The sequence below is a fragment of the Mauremys mutica genome, chromosome 7, assembly GCF_020497125.1.
Source record: "Mauremys mutica isolate MM-2020 ecotype Southern chromosome 7, ASM2049712v1, whole genome shotgun sequence".
Taxonomy (NCBI): Eukaryota; Metazoa; Chordata; order Testudines; family Geoemydidae; genus Mauremys; species Mauremys mutica.
The window spans coordinates 68397377-68417172 of NC_059078.1; the positions used below are offsets into that span (position 1 = coordinate 68397377).

General features: G+C 45.3%; 1 long non-coding RNA gene across 1 annotated transcript in view; it reads left to right on the forward strand.

The window, feature by feature from the left end:
• The window catches only part of LOC123374884, a 52207-nt gene extending 34792 nt beyond the window's left edge, over positions 1-17415 (forward strand). Inside the window, exons 2-3 of the long non-coding RNA XR_006581234.1 lie at positions 12997-13097; positions 17130-17415. This is a non-coding gene — a long non-coding RNA (uncharacterized LOC123374884). The remainder of the gene's footprint in view (positions 1-12996; positions 13098-17129) is intronic.
• The last annotated feature ends 2381 nt before the right edge of the window (positions 17416-19796 follow it).

Consider the following 19796-nt stretch of genomic DNA (forward strand, 5'->3'; position numbering starts at 1 on the left):
TAAGGGTACGTTTATACTTACCGCGCGGGTCGACGCGGCGAGTTCGACTTCTCGGAGTTCGAACTATCGCGTCTGATCTAGACGCGATAGTTCGAACTCCGGAAGCGCCGCGGTCGACTCCGGTACTCCACCGCGGCAGGAGGAGTTGGCGGAGTCGACCTTGGAGCCGCGGAGTTCGCTTCCGCGGCGTCTGGACGGGTAAGTCATTCGAACTAGGGTAGTTCGAATTCAGCTACGTTATTCACGTAGCTGAATTCGCGTACCCTAGTTCGACCCCGGGGCTGTGTGTAGACCAGGGCTAAGATTAGAGTGGTGTTAATGGGTCACCTCACCTTGAATGGTCCCTTGAAATATGTGTTCATTACTTATGTTAAGCAATCTTTTCCACCTTGTATTTAGCTGTGATACTCTCAGATAGTTTCCAAGACCTGAAGAAGAGCTCGAAAGCTTGTCTCTCACCAACTGAAGTTGGTCCAATGAAAGATATTATCTCATCCCTCTTGTCTCTGATATCCCGGGACTGACAAGGCTACAAGAACACTCTTTAAAATTAGTAAAGAATCCTGTGGCACCTTATAGACGAACAGATGTTTTGCAGCATGAGCTTTCGTGGGTGAATACCCACTTCGTCGGATGCAAGAGTGGAAATTTCCAGGGGCAGGTAAATATAAGCAAGCAAGAAGCAAGCTAGAGATAACGGGGTTAGATCAATCAGGGAAAGTGGCCTGCACTTTCACAGGCCTTGGGTGGCAGGCCAGTCCTCGTCCACAGACAACCTGCCAACCTGAAGCATATTCTCACCAGTAACTGCACACCGCACCATAGTAACTCTAGCTCAGGAACCAATCCATGCAACAAACCTCGATGCCAACTCTGTCCACATATCTACACCAGCAACACCATCACAGGACCTAACCAGATCAGCCACACCATCACCGGCTCATTCACCTGCACATCCACCAATGTAATATATGCCATCATATGCCAGCAATGCCCTTCTGCTATGTACATCGGCCAAACTAGACAGTCTCTAAGGAAAAGGATAAATGGACACAAATTAGATATTAGGAATGGCAATATACAAAAACCTGTAGGAGAACACTTCAACCTCCCTGGCCACACAATAGCAGATCTCAAGGTGGCCATCCTCCAGCAAAAAAACTTTAGGACCAGACTTCTAAGAGAAACTGCTGAGCTTCAGTTCATTTGCAAATTTGACACCATCAGTTTAGGATTAAACAAAGACTGTGAATGGCTTGCCAACTACAGAACCAGTTTCTCCTCCCTTGGTTTTCACACCTCAGCTGCTAGAAGAGGGCCTCATCCTGATTGATCTAACCTCGTTATCTCTAGCTTGCTTCTTGCTTGCTTATATTTACCTGCCCCTGGAAATTTCCACTCTTGCATCCGACGAAGTGGGTATTCACCCACGAAAGCTCATGCTGCAAAACGTCTGTTAGTCTATAAGGTGCCACAGGATTCTTTGCTGCTTTTACAGAACCAGACTAACACGGCTACCTCTCTAATCTTTAAAATAAGTCATGTGTAGTCACCAGTGAGTCTCCCATTGTGAAAGGTATCTCACGTGACAAGGCAGACAGACTCTGGGTTTGGCTACGCTTGCAGGTGTGCAGTGCTGGGAGTTACAGCTGTCTTTGTACAGCTGTGTAGGGAAAGTGCTGGAGTGTGGCCACACTGACAGCTACCAGCGCTGCGGTGTGGCCACATTTGCAGCATTTGCAGCGGTATTGGGAGTGGTGCATTATGGGAAGCTATCCCACACAGCACCTCATCCCAGTTTGGCGCCGTGGGTTGTGGGAAGGGGTCGGAGGGTGCGGGTCATACTGCTTCCTGTCCCAATGCCCCATGATGCATCGCTTCACATCCCAGCAATCCCTGTTTTTCTGTCCATGTTTGGCACCATCTTGACTCTCTCAACGGTTTCTGTGCAGCGCGATTTCTGTGGGAAATGGAGCCCGAACTGCTGAGGAGTATGCTGACGAGTCTCGCCAGCACATCACGTTTGGCAGTTGAGCTATTCCTTAAGATCCAAAGTGATGAGGAGTCCGATGATGATAGCGAGTCGCCTGATGCGTATGACACTAAATTGCTTCTGGCATTCACGGAAATGCTCAGCACCGTGGAACGCTGCTTCTGGGCTCGGGAAACAAGCACTGAGTGGTGGAATCACGTCGTCATGGAAGTCTGGGAGCAGTGGCTGCAGAACTTTCGGATGAGAAAAGCCACTTTCATGGGACTGTGTGAGGAGCTCGCCCCCACCCTGCGGCGCAAGGACACGAGATTGAGAGCTGCCCTGGCGGTGGAGAAGCGGGTGGCTATTGCAGTCTGGAAGCTGGCAACTCCAGACAGCTACCGATCGGTCGGGAACCAGTTTGGAGTGGGCAAGTCGACCATTGGAATCATGTTGATGCAAGTTTGCAGGACCATTAATCGCATCCTGCTAAGAAGAACTGTGACTCTGGGGAACGTGCAGGACATTGTGGATGGCTTTGCACAAATGGGTTTCCCTAACTGTGGAGGGGCGATAGATGGGACGCATATTCCTATTCTGGCACCACCCCACCTAGCATCCGAGTACGTTAATCGAAAGGGATATTTCTCTATGGTTCTCCAGGCGCTTGTGGATCACCGTGGGCATTTCATTGACATTAACACAGGCTGGTCTGGAAAGGTGCATGATGCATGCATCTTTCGGAACACTGGCCTGTTCAGGAAGCTGCAGGCACGGACTTTTTTCCCAGACCGGAAGATCACAGTAGGGGATGTCGAAATGCCCATTGTGATCCTTGGAGACCTCGCTTACCCCTTAATGCCTTGGCTCATGAAACTGTATACAGGGAAGCTTGACAGGAGCAAGGACTGGTTCAACTACAGGCTGAGCTGGTGCCGAATGACTGTGGAGTGTGCTTTTGGCCGTTTAAAAGCTCGCTGGAGATCTCTGTATGGGAAGCTAGACTTGGGGGAAAGCAGCATCCCCGCGGTTATATCCGCTTGCTGTACTCTCCATAATATTTGTGAAGGGAAGGGTGAAACATTCAGTCAGGCATGGACCTCTGAGGTTCAACGCCTGGAGGCTGAATTTGCACAGCCAGAGAGCAGGGCTACTAGAGAGGCCCAGCACAGGGCTGCAAGGATTAGGGGTGCCTTGAGGGAGGAATTTGAGGCTGAAAACCAACAGTAATGTTTGGTGCCTTGCACGGGAGTGAAGTGCAGTGGTTACAATGTTAGTAGGAATCTGTTTCTCCTAAGCTGATTTTCAGTGCCTGTTTCTTTCCTGGGCTAAGGTATCTTTGACTTTCTGCAATAATAAAGACTGTTTTCAAAGCCAAGAATTCATTTATTGAAAAGAAAATAACTTTATTGACAGACACACAACATTTTGGGAACCTAAAAGGGCAGGGGGGTGGGGTGGGGAACTGTACAGTCACAGGTTTGAATATGTCCTGTCTGGAGTGCTGTGCAATGACTGCTGCACTTCAGGGTGCATATACTGCATGGTGATGGGGGTTGAGTGCAGAGGGTAGAGGTTGTAGTTCTCAGGGCTGGTTGGTGAACGTACAGGTGTTGGAGGCAGCTGGTGGAGGTAAGAACCTGGATGCTGGGGAAGGGGGTTTTGAGCTGACATTGGGGCACAAGGGAAAGAGCTTTGGGACGGGGGGGGGGGGGGGACACGGTGCGGTAGTGCTCTGCCTGCATGGCTATGAGTGCTTGGATAGAGTCTTCTTGGCGCACCAGGATGCTTATCAGCTGCTTTGTGCTTTTCTTCCTGGCCGCTGCGTTTTTCTGGCGGATCCTGCTTTCCCTTTCCCTCCAGTCCTGCACTTTTTGATTCTCTGTGACAGAGTGATCCATAACTGCTTGCAGCAGGTCTTCTTTGCTTTTTCGCGGCTTCTTCCGGAGGTTTTGGAGTCTTTGAGTTGTTGATAACACGGGCAGCTGAGATCTCAAGGTTGCTTGTGGAAAGGCAAAAAAGGCAACACTTAACAGAGGCAGCATTGTTTATATCAGACAGTTATTCCCACACAGTGAAGGAGTTTACAGTCTTCACAATAGCATAATTTTCCCATACCAAAGAGAGCGCACATAACCCACAGGAGCCCCGAAATGGTGAGTAACGGGGACGGATTGCTTCAGGGCTGTACTGGCCTCGGGGTTTCTGTGTGTTGGGGAAAGCAAACAGCTGCAGGGGGCACCTACACTGAACACTCTCCCAACATTTTCCACAGGAGTTTGTCCTGGAAGATATCTTGCTGCTGCGGGTCACCTGGGAAGAGCGGGAGGGTCTTCTACTGCAATGAGGATTCCGCCCTGGCCCTTATGCAGCTTGCCTGTGTCTTGCAATGGTCCCCCCCACCCCTCGCAGCACAGTGGCGTGGACGCGTTAGCCTGACTGGGACAAGGACCACAGTGGCTCTCCCTATAAACTTGTGCAAGTGCATTGCCCATGCTCTGGCTGAAACTTTTGAAGAGATTACCGAGGCCGATTACCGCGATGTGATAGACCACATCAGTGCGCTATTCCACATCTAGGCATGCATGCATGCAGCCCTAACCTCCCTCCTCTCCTGAAAAATTTCCATCCTGAAAACAAAAGCCACTTACCGGGAACCCGCTCCTCTGTTTGTCCTCCACCAAGTACCGGCTGCTGCGACTGGCTACCTTCCTCCTGGCTTGAGACAGCTCCTGGCTGCATGCCTTTAGGGACTCCCGGGTGTCTCCCCCCACCCCAGTACCTTCACTCTTGGTTTTCTCCTCCATCCCCTCCTCCTTCCCCCCCTGCTCTGAAGTGTCCATCATAGTCCTCGGATTGGCAGTGGGGTCACCCCCAAGTATCGTATCCAGCTCTTTGTAAAAATGGCAGGTCGTGGGGGCAGCGCTGGAGTGGCGGTTTCCCACGTGGGCTTTGCAATAGGCACTCCGCAGCTCCTTCACTTTAACCCTGCACTGCACCGCGTTCCGGCCATGGCCCCTTTCCAGCATGGCCTTTGATACCTGGCCAAAGGTATCGTAATTCCTACGGCTGGAGTGCAGCTGGGACTGCACAGCTTCCTCCCCCCAAACACTGATGAGGTCCAGCAACTCGCCATTGCTCCATGCTGGGGCTCGTTTGGCGCGTGGAGGCATGGTCACCTGGAAAGATTCACTGATTGCACTCCACACCTGGCTGAGCAAACAGGAAGGGGATTTTTAAAATTCCTGGGGCATTTAAAGGGCGGGTCACTTGAGGCCAGGGCAGTAGAGTTCGAACTGATGAGCAGAGTGGCTGAACAGGCATTCTGGGATACCTCCGAATACCTCTGGAGGCCAACAGCGCTTTTGGTGGCCACACTGGCGGAGCAGCGCTGCATCACCAGCGCTGCAATCGTTATTCCCCAGGCCGAGGTGGAGTACAGCCAGCGCAGTAGCCAGGGAGATACAGCTCTGTATGTGCCTTGCAAGTGTGGATGGTGAGTGAGTTGCAGCGCTGTAAAGCCACCACCAGCGCTGCAACTCTCCAGTGTAGCCAAGCCCTCAAGATCTGCATGCTCAGAGTCTGAAGGAGCCATCTTGTTATGTATCTAATAAAGAGTGTTGCGGTTTAAACTTTATATCCCCGGTCTCACTCTGGATTCCTGAAGTACAGAGGCTGTAGCATACTAACACTGAAGATACTCTCAGCTGCCTGACTATGCTAGGAAACATGACAATTTCTCTCTTTGCAATATACAGTAATTAGTATAATGTTGGCATATAGACAAAGATAATAATAACTGGAGCTAGGTGCTTACTGCAAAAATAGTGTTTGTGAAAATTTGTTCGGTTTCTGAACAACTTTTTGGTTGGACCATGTTTGTGTCCTTATTAATGACGATTCAAAAACACTTGCAAAAATGGGTTTTTGTTCAAACAAGTGTGTAGGGAATGGTGGTTCTTTGTATGAATTGCCTAATTTGTGTGCCAATAAGCATGTTTGCTATATGTTACTCACTATTCATCATTTGTCTTGCGTTCTTCTCTCTTTGAAAATGTCCAGTCATCCAATCAGGGAGCAAATACCAATACCAAGTGACTTAGATGCCCAATTGCTGAACATATTTCCACAAACTGCTAGAGTGAACTGCTGCCGTTGGCAGAAATTTGCTCACATAGACTATTCAGCAAAGTCTTATAACTAATATATTTGTGGAAAGTGGGAACAGCTTGTCAATGATCCATGTACAGAACAAGGGACTTAATTTGTTGAATACTTATTCATAATGAATTAATCGACCAGTTCAAATAATAGTACCTAAAAATTCCCTGGCAGTTTTACAGTAGGCTCCTTCTTTTCCTGACCCAAATTGTTTTGGAGTTGTTGTGTGGCTTTAAAAACTTGCTGTTTCCATCCCAGACGTGACTGCATCTCAAGGGTGGGTATATGGCGTGTATGTATATGGTCATATAAAGGCTCCAGTCCTGCAAATAAGTACTCACTTACTCGTGTGCTTAATTTATTGTTGTGAGTGGTCCTTTTGAGATAATTGAAATCACCTGAAAATTGAAATCATACTCATTATAGTAACCTTAAATGTGAATGAGAGTTTGCAGGATCAGGGCCAGTTTGTAGAAAATATTTAGGCACCTTTCAAGGCTGAGTGGTGCTATACAATTTGCACATAGCAGTAAATGCAGTATTAGGTCATTAGTATAATCATCATTGCATGTTCTTATTTATAACTAATAAAGTATTTTCAGTACATTTCCTTTTTAAGCCTTTCTTCATATGCACATCAAATTTGTGTAAAAAAAGCACAGAATGAATAAGTAGTACAATGAAATGGAATTGATGGTCTGTGAGGATGAACAGTGCCTGATATATTGGAAATGGGTTCAAATACAACACGTCTATCTGAAACCTTCGGTGCTATGCAAGCGGTTAATATAGCAAAGATTGCATATTTTATCCTTGTTTTAGCTGGTCCTTTTATAAGAACAACTGTTATTGTCAGTCTAACCATTATCATATTTTAATAAGAGGAGATGTCTGAAGCACATCTGTGCTGCAACTAAGTAAACAAAGAATATTTAGTACTCTCCTAATGGCAGTAACAATAACTATGTGAGAGCTCTTTGGGGAGGAGGGAGGTAACTTTCTATTCAAAATCGAACTAGTGTACATGGATTTATGGTGCTTTTTTCAAATGGAAGGGGGGAAATGTTTTGCTCTGGGAGATGAGAATTTACTAGTGGATTCAAGTGCAACTTTAGAGAAATACGATAGTATTAGATGTGGCAATATCACAGTATTGTTTTATTGGCAATTAGATTTCAAACTGGCAGGAATGTATGAAAATAAGCCTCAATTATGGGACTGTGGAGTTTCAGTGCCATCTGTCAACAGTTTGCTCCTTATGCCACAACATGTGTACCTTTGGAGGGGAAAAAAAGATTTAATAGCACGAGTGAAGAGGTAAAACACACCAAATTGTACTTCAGTTTTTATAACTAATGTTTTCATTTATGGGATTTGATGTGGTACAAACAAATTTACATTTACCGTGACACACAAGCTGCCAGGTCTCCTGATTCTTGTGATATATTGTAAAGAAAAGCAATATATCCTACTTGCAATCTTCTAGGAGTGCTTGCAAAATCTGATATAATACATGCATAAAAAAGGTGTCCCATAACTCCTCCCTGAATCATTTGCTGTTGTAAATAACCTGTCTTGGGAAAGAGGTGGAAAAAATTAGAGCCGTGCCAACTTGTGGACGTTAAAGATTTTCAAGGAACTTTTTGTGATGGTTCTGCTCGAAACTCAGCTCAGGTGACCATATTATGATTATTTATTAGCATTTGATTCTGTTATTTATTAGTAGTACAAGTCATTCTAAGACACTCAGCACCAGATTGCCATTATTAGAATACTTACAGGCCCCAACCAACAGCAAGACCCCATTGGGCTAGTGGCTACACAAACACATTGGGTATGTCTACACAGCCTCTGGGAGGTGTAATTCCCAGCTTGGATAGACGTACGTGTGCCAGCCCCACTCGAGCTAGCGTCTAAAAATAGCAGTGTGGCTGTGGTGGCACACAGCTTTGGGCTTGCCACCCAAGTATGGTCCCACTCAGCGTCTACCCAACCTGGGAATTATACCTCCCAGATGCTGTGTAGATTTGCCTGTAGTAAGACAGTTCCTGCCCTGAATGCTTTCCAGTCTAAATAGACAATATAGACAGAGAGTGGGAGAAGTAGAAGAAAGAAATACAAGAAGAAAGCTAATATTTTGAGACTAAGTCCCAGATCCACAGAGGGACTTAGGCATTGCAATCACCAGAGTTGCAATACCTTTTAGATGCCTGGAAAATCACTGGAACAATAATGTCTGAATGAGGTGCCCAGGCTTCCTACACAATGATTAATGTCTAAGTTCCTTTGTGGATCTGGCCCTAGAGGTTTTGTTCAGGGTCGCAGAGAAAGTCTTTAGACGAACCAGGAAGCAAACTCAGATTGTCTTGAGTCCCAGGCTAGTGGCTGTAAGGAGGTTATCCTTCCCCATGGAACTATAACCAGAGAAAGGCACACTTTATTCCAGTCAAAAGAGAAGCAGCATTCTCACAAAAATGGGGACTTGTATTGGGAGAAGAAGTTGCTGAAATGACAGTGGCACAGATTGCTTAGGTTCTGGTCCTGCAAAAACGTATGCACATTGTGATAAAGCAAAGAAACTGCCTGCCAGCACAGCAGGGGTTAAAGAGAGCCACCGCTGAAACCACTAGACTTCCCTGTTACACACATGCTTAAGATTACTACGATGAATAGGGACTACTCACCATAGGTGAAGTTTGATTTCTATATTTGGGGAGGCAACTCCAGTCAGGTCAATGGGGCCGTGTGTGGGGGCAAAGTCTGTGTTGGCCCGAGGCTTGCAGTTTTAGGGGCAGCACCCCCCAGACTATACCGATGAGTAAGTGTTAGCCGGTGGCTGTAATCCTGCACTTCTAGATGAGGAGCAATACTTTGAATTTCACCCAGTGCATTCACCTTTGGCTTTGGATAAAAAATTTGAGCTCTGTCCAATTTCTATAACAGTCAAGCTGGGTGGTTTCAGTTTGTTTTGCAAGCCCACATCAGTTCAGCCTTTAAGTTTGCAAATCCAAAACCAGCCATAGCTCAGAGACAGGTTTTACTTTATCCAAACCAATGCTGGGAGATGGTTAATAATAATAATAATATGGTTTTGACTCATCCCTGTTTGTATTCTCTGCTTTTGGTCGGTCTTAATCAAAAACTAAAACCATTCGGACAAAGTATAGGTTTGCTCTTTGCAAGTATAGTATGTAATACATTGATTACATCAGTGATTATATCAATTGCAAGAGAGGGTACTATTTCAAAGGCACTTTGTGACAATTGTAACAACATGTGAGCAGGTGGCATTTCCCCCCGTTTTAAAATGCAGTCAATAGATGCTGTGTGTGAACTCGCCCCCTTCCTGGGGTTTGGTTTTTTAAGAAATTCACACAACATGAACTCCGGCCCAAGCCATCTCCCTGGCCCTGCTTGCTTCCAGGCTTCCTCCTTAAGATTACTCAACCCCAGAGTCTAGATTTCATCCTGTGCCACTCCTACCTGCTACATATTCCTGGTTGAGTTAATTAGCTATAGCCCCCTCTCCTCCCATAGTGAATCATCAGAAATCAATTGGCATCTTCCATTGCCTGTAGGGCTAACAGGGTGGGACACCAGAAGGAAATAGGCAACCTGTTACAACCATTGTGCAAAGGCTTCTGGATCAGTCCAATCTGTCTATTCCCATACTTACATTTGAGATGCTCAATCTAAACTAAGGGGTGTGTGGGGGTGTGTGTGTGAGTGAGAGTATATAATATATATAAAAATACATTTTAGATATGAATGATTTTTAAATCCGTTCGTTAAATATTTTTAATGAAGTCTGCACAGTCATCAGTTTCTGCGTAAGGAGCCCAGGCAGGGGTCAAGACTGGGAAGTGTTGATAGCAAAGCTATCAATTTTATGGATTTTCTTTTCATTCTCAGGTTGTGGTGCTTTTTCTGGATTGCTCCAGGATTCCTACACATGAGCTGTAATTTCAATTCCCCTAATGTGCCTGCAGAAGAAGGGATATGTAGGAGTAGATGTTTCTCTTACACTAGACTAAATGAGGAATAACTCCAAAGAGTTCAAAGGAATTACACCAATGTAAAACCAATGGGTGGGTGAGAAGAAAATTAGATTCCTTGTGTTCAGTGCTTAGCTGCTTGTACGTGAACACTGATCATTACTGATTTAGTTTGCTTCCTTTTCTCTTCTCACAGGTAGCACCATGGAGTGCTTTCCCTGCTCTTTGAGGAGTCTGGGGAGAGGAAAGAAGCAGTAAAGAGTTGGCAACAGCAGTAGCTTCAGGCACAAGCCTTGCAAAAAGAGAGTCCCTGAATAGCATGAGCAGCCTGAGATGAATGGTGGGGGTGGGGGCAGTATTAAGGTCCACATCTGGAGAGGAGAATCTGGATGGTGAGTAAACAGATAAAGAAATCAACTAACTGAGCTCAAGTAAAAATATGGAAAGAGACCAAAACAGTAGGAGCTAGAACAAAAAAGAAGGGCAAGAGACAAAAGAGAATTACAGGAGAGGTGAGAAAAAGATGGCATTAGGCAAAAAGAAACAGGTACACAAAAGTAGGTATTTGAAAAATTATTGAAGATAAGTATAAAAGAAGAAAGAGGAAGGAAAAAAGACTTACTAAGAGGTGACCTGATTTCTTGTGAATAAGAGTGGAGTTTGGCCAGTGTTATCAGTCCAGTTGCTTAATCATTTCTAGTATAGTTTCTGACACACAATTTTATTTTATGCACATTGAAAATCGGTGTCAAACGTTTTGGACACTTTCCCACCTTGTGTTGTGTCCCAGCTGGTTCAGATGCTGAGAACAGCACTGGTTGAAATTTTATAAAAATGTCCCCACTTCTTGACCAACTATAAGAGTGGATGTCCCTTTTTTTAAAATAGCGAAAAAAATCTTTGAAGTGTGTGTGCTGAAATTTTCTAAAACAATATTAAAAGGAAAATACTTAAACTTGTTTTCTGTGCAATTCTGCCCCCTCCCACCCGTTTTTGACCTGCTCTAGTTAACAGGGATATGGATCCTAGACTGACAAGGAAAAGCTCTTACAGTTATGCATGGTTCTAGAATGCTTTCAGTCCCTCCGTTAGACCCAATTTAGCATGTAATTAGCTTTGAGTACCTGAATGGTTCCACTGAAGTCAATGACACTCTTCAGGTGCTTAAAGTTATGCATGTTTAAGTACCTTGCTGAACTTGTGTTAACTAAAATGTACCCACAGGTTATTTAAAAAAACAACAAAAATCCACACTTGAGTTAAATGAAATGTTTGTAATAAAAAAAGATATTGCCATCTAGTGGTGATTTACAACATAGCTAGTTTTGGTGCATACCTGTTCCTTTTATTGCTCACTAACAGTGAAAAGCTGGATATCTCTGTTTTCCCCCTGAGTGCTAGCTATTCAAACTTGCTCAGTTTTTACTCCACAAATGATGAAAGCTCATGAGCCTCACAAAAGTGCAGTGAAAGTCAATGAAGAAACAAAAGTGGCAGAACATTGGGGCAACCCTTCTGCCAAAATTAGGAGATTCTTCTGCCAGAACCCATGGCACAGAGCCCTTGGATGTTGCAACTCCATGCAGAGCAGGGTGGTGGTGGTACAAGGTGCCTACAAATCCCCCTCCTCCTCCATGCTGGATGCACATGCAGCCTCAGCAGTGGGTAGTTCTTGCTCCAGAGATGGCATAGCCAAAGCAATATGTCTGCTATGGCCAGAGAGATGTCTGTACATATGCTGTAGCCAGGAGATCATGCTCCCTTGAGACTGGTGGCACTGGCTAGAAAGGTTTCAGAGTAGCAGCTGTGTTAGTCTGTATCTGCAAAAAGAACAGGAGTACTTGTGGCACCTTAAAGACTAACAAATTTATTTTAGCATGAGCTTTCGTGAGCTGCAGCTCACTTCTTCGGATGCATAGAATGGAACACACAGACAGGAGATATTTATACATACAGAGAACATAAAAAGGTGGAAGTATGCATACCAACAGGAAGAGTCTAATCAATTGAGATGAGCTAATTTTTTCCTCCTACTGATGATAGCTCATCTCAATTGATTAGACTCTTCCTGTTGGTATGCATACTTCCACCTTTTCATGTTCTCTGTATGTATAAATATCTCCTGTCTGTGTGTTCCATTCTATGCATCCGAAGAAGTGAGCTGCAGCTCACGAAAGCTCATGCTAAAATAAATTTGTTAGTCTTTAAGGTGCCACAAGTACTGGCTAGAAAGGCAGCTTGGATCCCCCCTGCCCACACCTCTCCAGCCTTTGTGTAAGTAGCCTGCTTCAATGGAAGTTGCACCTTCTTACACCCCTGCCAAAACTGGTCTATGCTAGAAAATCAAGCTGGTTTAACTACATTGGTCAAAGGTGTGAAAAATCCACACCTCTGAGCAGCGTAGTGAAGCCAATCTAAGTCCCCAGGCTAGGTCGATGGAAGAATTCTTACAGGTCATTCTTTGGAGCTGTCCATCAAACAAAATGAAACCACAAGAGAGAAACTAAACACAGAAAGCATTCATGATTAGAATAACCCTCCCCCCTCACGACTTAATACCTACATGCCACATGCCGTAGGAAATGCTGTATGTATTTACACTGGTCTAGAATAATCATTGTGAAAATGGACCCAACCAAAAACTACTCTTCTGCTCACCCACGAAAGCTCATGCTCCAAAACGTCTGTTAGTCTATAAGGTGCCACAGGACTCTTTGCTGCTCTTCTGCTATAATGATCTTTGTGTAATGTAATTTTTTCCTGCAACTTAAAGAATTACTTGTTCTTAAGTGAACATGTGAGTAGAGTTTTGAAGGCCAATGTCTATGCACTTACTATAGTTTGTGGTATGTATGTACTTGTCTGTAGGTACCGTTTTACATCCTGTGTTCTGGAAGAGTCTGACTTTGAGCATTGAAAGTAGAGATGACTTTTGTCAGTGGGAGCAGGATTGAGACCCAAATATTAAGGTAATTCATTAATACACATTTTTGTATGAAACAATGTCTTCTGTTTTTTCTTTAAGTCCCATGTCACCAACAGAAATTTTCAGGACTAATCTCAAGTTAATATTGTTGTTTTGTGGCTCACAAGGCAACTTTCCCTGGAAATCCGACATGGCGAAAATGCTGCGAGGCTGCTGACAGATAATGTGTGTGGGATTTTTTCAAGCAGTCAGACAGAGAGGGATCAGTAATTTCATTGCCAGTTCAATCTGGGCCTTGTGGGCAGACAGAGGCCTGGGTGTCTGGAGTCAGCAAGCACATCTCCAGAGTAAGAATTTCAAGAAAGCAGCACAAATCACTAATAGAGAAGCTGACGTTGAACAACGGAGGCTGAAGGGTCTGATCTGATTCCTGAAGTCAATGGGAGTCTTTCCATTGCCTTCAGTGGGAAGTGGATCAAGCCCTAAAATAAAGTGTCACTTTAAGCAAACCCAATCCACAATTCTGTTAGTTCCAGAGGGTTTTACCTACTGATGTTTCCCACAAACAAGGTAAGGATTGGGGGGAGGGGAACAAGAAGAAAAGAGAGAAAAAATGAAAGAAAGAAAAAGCTCCAAGTGGCTCCTGACAGATGGTGCTAGAAAATGAGTATCTCTTTGGCACCGCGAATGCTCCCTCCGGGGTTCCTCATTCTCCGATATTCTCTTTCTCTCTTTCTTATTTTCCTTTCACTTGCTCCCTGACACTTGCCTTCATTTGCTGTAATTTAAATGAGAGCGCAGAAAAGGGATATTCAATTTTAATCTGTAAAGAGCTACTCCTGGGTTTGAAGCATCCATTTAACATGCAGGATGAGTGAAAAGAGGAATGGAGACCAGGGCTGCTGGCTGTCAGTTTCTGCCAGAGCAGTTGCTGCCATTCCTTGGCTGCTATCAAAGATTCATCAGGGGGAAGTCACTGCTTTGCAGACAAAAATAACAGATGGTCGTTCATGTTTGCCTTACTCCAGGGGCCTTGCCACAGTGAGCAAGGTCCAGGAGAATTTGAATAACTGGGGGTGTTCTTTTGTGTGTGCGCTCGTGCATATTTGAGATGTATTTTTTTGTTTTTGTCTTTGGATTTTTATAAACTTGCTAATGAATTTAATGATGAACCTATAGATTTTCTGAGATGCTTGCAGGATGCGTTTGTTTTGAAGTGCATTTTAATTAAGTTTTCCAGCTCTCATCCAACATTTAGGACTGTTCTGTTGCAAAACAAGCAGCTTACCACAGGTGGCGGGCATTGATGTAGCTTTAAAAACATCTTTTCCTGCTGCCAACCTAAATAAACATGGGTCTCTTTGGAAAAATACCCATAATGTTATCCCCCCCAACCCTTCAGCAAACTAAATACCATGTAAGCAAAATAAATACGTGTGTCAATCAGAGAGAGTTTGAGCAGAATAAAATAATCAGTTTCAACATTTCTCTGTATTTTTAGTTCATTTCAGTTATACCTCCTGCAACTCAGATAGTTTTTTAGACTATTTGGTTCATCTTTACAGTTACCTAAAACTCATCAGCAGTTTGTCTGATTTCAGACGTCTATTAAATATCAGATGTGACAAAAAAGGGACCTTTTTTTTGCCTGCCTTGCCTTTTTTAAAATGCTTTATTGCTAACAAATGCATAGATTGTTATTCATACATTTTGCAGTTGAAACTCATTGCCAACTAGTGAAGAATGTACATATGAAGAAATTAGGTTGCAATGAAGCAAAGTTACTTATGATTTTCCCTCTGCTTTTTCCATTGTGTTCACATTTTTTCCTTCCTCTAAGTGGTTGTCATTTCCCAAAACTTCAAACAGAGCTGAAGCTGCCCTATGGGATTGAGGCTTCTCATGCCTTCAGTAAAGATGGCTACTATTTCACACTGTGTGCAGGCAAAGGCTAGGAAGTATGTTTTGAATGTATGTGTGTGAGGTCCACTGCTGCAGCCACTCTAGTCACTTTGGGTCCCACTCTTGCCTCCACCCTCCAGTCCATGCATGCAAGGGAGAGGGAGTGACACGCAGGGGCAGAAACATAGATCAGCCCCCACAATATTTCCCTTGTGGGGAGGCTAGCTCCCATTGCTCCTGTGTGCCGGGGGCTGCCCCTAGTAAAGAGGTTTCCCATTGTTTTCAGTGGAAGAAAAGCCCCAGCTTGCTCTCAGAGCCATCACAACAGCCATCAAGTTTCTCAGTCTCCAGACCTGCCTGTGTGTGACTCAAGCAAAATATATGAAATGTGGAACACCTGGGTTTTGTTGCCAGATTATAATGGTTTTTAAGTATAACACCAATTTAAGGTTAATTTCTCATTGAATGAAATAAGAGGTTATTAAAAAGAAAACTATAAAACGTGTGTGACCGTAAGGATTCTCCATGCAGGCTGCCAGCAGGCTTTGGACCCTAGATATTCAGTTCCACAGCCAAGACCTCCACAATTTGAGCTAAAGGTTATCCTTTATATGGAGTAGATATTAGAGAGGTTTGCAACACACTCTTGACCAAAGGATTACCCCACTATTTGCTAGACAGCCATAGAAAGTTGGGGATCAGGACTCCTGGGTCCTCTTCCTGGCTCTGTGTAGGAAATGTGGTCTGATGACTACGGCAGTGGTTACACTGTCCTATTCTCCATTCCATCACAAGTGACCGCATGCAACCTCTTACTTGTTTGTAAGATGGGGAAATGTAACTTGCCTGGCTCCAGGTCAGGGTATGAGGCCTTGCTCAGTAAGGAGGTATTAAGTGAACAGAAATGTACACAGCAATTGAGTGGAAAAGGTGAGATTTAAAGGAACTCGCCTGACTTCCAACTAAGTGCACCTTCTCCCAGTCTAAAGATAGTCTGGTGTGAATGTTTTCATTCTGCCCGGTCATGCAATGCTAGTGAGCAATGTGTAGTAGCGGCTGGCACTTCTGAAGCATGGACCTTTTCCACCAAGACTAGGCAGACTGTGATCCTGAAATTGGGGCAGAGGCACACAGTGCATTCCTCTGGTGGATTCAATGTGGATGTGAGGAGGCATCCTTTTCAGACAGGGGAAATGAGGAGAAGCAGCAGGCACTGGGATCGGGGCCTTGGCAGACGTAGTGTTTGGAGGCTGTGAGTTGTGAGTGCTGGTGCAGGAGGAACTGAAATGACTGTTGTAGAGTCAAAACGTTACACACGTCACAATAACTTCTCTCTCAGTTGGACACACTACCTTAATTATGACTTCAAACGTATGTCATGCACATAACCTCTGCACATATGTCAATGGTGAGTGTTTTCTGAGGTGGTGATTAGATTGTATGTTACACTGTGAGGGAAATTAATGTTTGTTTCCTGATCTGTTGGAGGCCAAAGGAAGTTCCTTGTGAAGATGAAGAGTCTGTCATCTTTGGTGAAAAATGTGTCATATGGGCATTGGGGAACCTTTTAAGAGGTGTCCCATAACTAACTTCCATGTTTTTAGGGGGAATGTGACACTTATCCAACTGTAATCCTTTAAAAAATGTTTTTGGCTTTGGAAAGCAATATATTATAACCTGTCCCCTGCTGTGGCTGGGATCATGACAGGAGGCAAAGTCCAAACCCAGTGTATTCTCTGCCACAGGGATAATTCTGCTTAGAGTGGGATTTCACAGGTAGCTCCAGTGCACAGTGCTATCAGATGGGATGTGCTTTCCCCCTAAGAAGAACAAACACACCCACTCACCATCCACTTGCCAATGCTTGCTGCTGTCGGCAGCATGTGTGTTAGTGGTTCTGGGGACTGAACCATGCCCCAATCCACTGATCATACCTCCTTATGGGTGTGGGATGGTAGTTTATGTAGGCATGTCCCCTGCTACAGTTCTGTGCCCTGCAGAGTCCTTCAGCACCATTGCTTTAGTTCAGTGGGGAGTTCTGTGTAAAGCCTGATGGTGGGTTATGGCCCAGAATAAGGTCCACAGTGCTGAGAATTCATAATAACCTTAACTGCAAAGAATTGTGGGGAAGGGTTTTGTGACTGAGCTCTCTCTCTCTCACTTACTTTCTCAGGACTCTAAACCACAAGGTATTCGTGGAAGGTGTGGATCTTAGCTTGGTTGCTTTTAGAGAACTTATTTACATCTCAGAACCTTTCTGTAGCAACATTCTTTCATCTTGCAATTTCAAAGCACTTCCATTAAGCCTCACAACACCCCCCTGAGGAAGGGAAGTTACTGTCATCCCCATTTTACATATGAGGCAACTGAGGCACAGAGATGTGTAATGACTCATCCAAGTCATTGCCGCAAGTCAGTGGAAGAGACCGGACACCCAGATGAATGTTCCAACCACCATGTACTCCCATGGGCGCCAACTTATATGGGCTCGTGGAGCTAAAGCCCCAGGAATATTCAAAATCAGGGGCTCTGCTCCACCAATATTTGGAGCTAGGTTTCGCCCCTTTAAATCCCAGCCGCGGCCGGGAATCAGAGGGCTCTGGGCTGCCTGCAACCGCGGGGAGCCCAGAGCCCTTTAAATCCCAGCCGCGGCCGGGAATCAGAGGGCTCTGGGCTGCCCGCTGCGGCAGGGAGCCCAGAACCCTTTAAATCCCAGCCGCGGCTGGGAATCAGAGGGCTCTGGGCTGCCCGCTGCTGCGGGGAGCCCAGAGCCCTTTAAATCTCAGCCGCGGCTGGGAATCAGAGGGCTCTGGGCTGCCTGCAACCGCGGGGAGCCCAGAGCCCTTTAAATCCCAGCCGCGGCCGGGAATCAGAGGGCTCTGGGCTGCCGGCAGCAGCGGGGAGCCCAGAGCCCTTTAAATCTCAGCCGCGGCTGGGAATCAGAGTGCTCTGGGCTGCCCGCTGCTGCAGGGAGCCCAGAGCCTTTTAAATCCCAGCTGCGGCCGGGAATCAGAGGGCTCTGGGCTGCCAGCAGCAGCGGGGAGCCCAGAGCCCTTTAAATCTCAGCCGCGGCGGCTGGGATTTAAAGGGCTCAGGGCTCCCCGCGGCTGCCAGCAGCTCAGAGCCCTTTGAATCCCAGCCCCTGGCCGCTGATTGCCCCCTCCCCAGACCCCTGCCCCAACTGCCCCCCAGGACCCCCACCCCCTATCTAAGCACCACTGGTCCTTGTCCCCCGTTACCCACTCCCGAGACAACTGCCCCTAACTGCCCCTTGGGACCCCAGCCCCTATCTAAGCCTCCCTTCTCCTTGTCCCCAACTGCCCCCTCCTGAGACCCCACCCAACTTCTCCCCAGGACCCAACCCCCTACCTGTCCCCTGATCAACCCCCTGGACTCTCATGCCTATCCAATTGCTGCCTGTCCCCTGACTGCCCCTCCGAACCTCTGCCCCATCCAACCTCCCCTGCTCCTTGTCCCTTGACTGGCCCCTGGAACCCCCTACCCCTTCTCCAACCTTGTAATCTTGTGGCACTGACGCGCTGTAGCTTCATTTTATATCGGCTTACAGGGCGGGAGTGGGGGGGGGCACCACCATTTTGGGCCCCACCAAAAATTATACAAACCTGCCGCCTATGTCTCCTGCTTGCTTGACAAATAGGGCTTGGCAAACTGGGCAAGAAAAAGGGAACCAAGCTGAATTTCCACCCAAAATTCACAACGAAATTGATCTGAGCCTCCTTGAGGTTCAGAAGGTATGTGAATATTATAAAATTACTTTTCATTTTTTAATCTACTTCTGTCTTTCCATTTCTAGCTTGTACCCCAAATCCTGTGAGAAACTCTGTTTTCTTGGTATTTCTAGCTCAGTCAGCAGCAGGAAGAACCCAAAACCTCTCAGGATGGTAGAGAGCTAGATGGAAAACTTCAAAGTTTTGATGCAGAATGGAAACAAGATTTTCTTGATATTTTTTATGTCAAATCCTCTCCCTCTTTCAACGAGCTTTCCCACACAAACCTATTCTTGGAAGATTTCCAGTACAATACTGCACACTCAAGTGTTTTAGAGAATCTAAACTTTAGATACTTCAGTTGCAGGAATACAATACAATTGAGCTCAATGCAGGAGAAACTGGATGAAATTCTGTGCCCTGTGATATGCAGGACATCACACTAAAAGATCTTCTGGTGTTAAAGTCTATGAAGAAGCAGCCAAATTTGTAGTCAAACCTACAGATAGTTTCAAAATTTGCTCATAATTAGCTCTGAAGCCCTTAAAAATAAGGCTTAGCCCAGCATTACTGACAGACTTGTAAGTACATCAGCATTGATAGGCTTAGATATAAATTCATCACAGCGAGAACAGTCTCCATATAATACATTATTTAATGTCATCAGTTAATTTATCTGTTTACTGAGTCCAAAGAGCCTGACTAATGTAGTGAAATATATTTCACTAGTTGACCATAGTTCTGTGTATCTAAAAATAAAGCTTAATGGGTTTTGCTGATAGATGATCTTGGACTTCATTATAATGATTGCCGTGGAGCTACAGTAGCATTCTCCTTCTGATAGTAAAAAGTTTACTGAGCTCAAAATTACTGTAACGATTTTCACTTACTGTATATATGTCAAAGCACAAGTCTTTGGTTTGTTGTACTTTATGATACAAGGACCAGATCATGCAGTTTTTAGTTTAGCAAAATCACATTGGAGTCAATAACCCACATCTAAGGCTTTGGCTACACTTGCACTTCAAAGCACTGCCGCGGCAGCGCTGCTGCGGCAGCGCTTTGAAGCGCTAAGTGTAGTCAAAGCGCCAGCTCTGGGAGAGAGCTCTCCC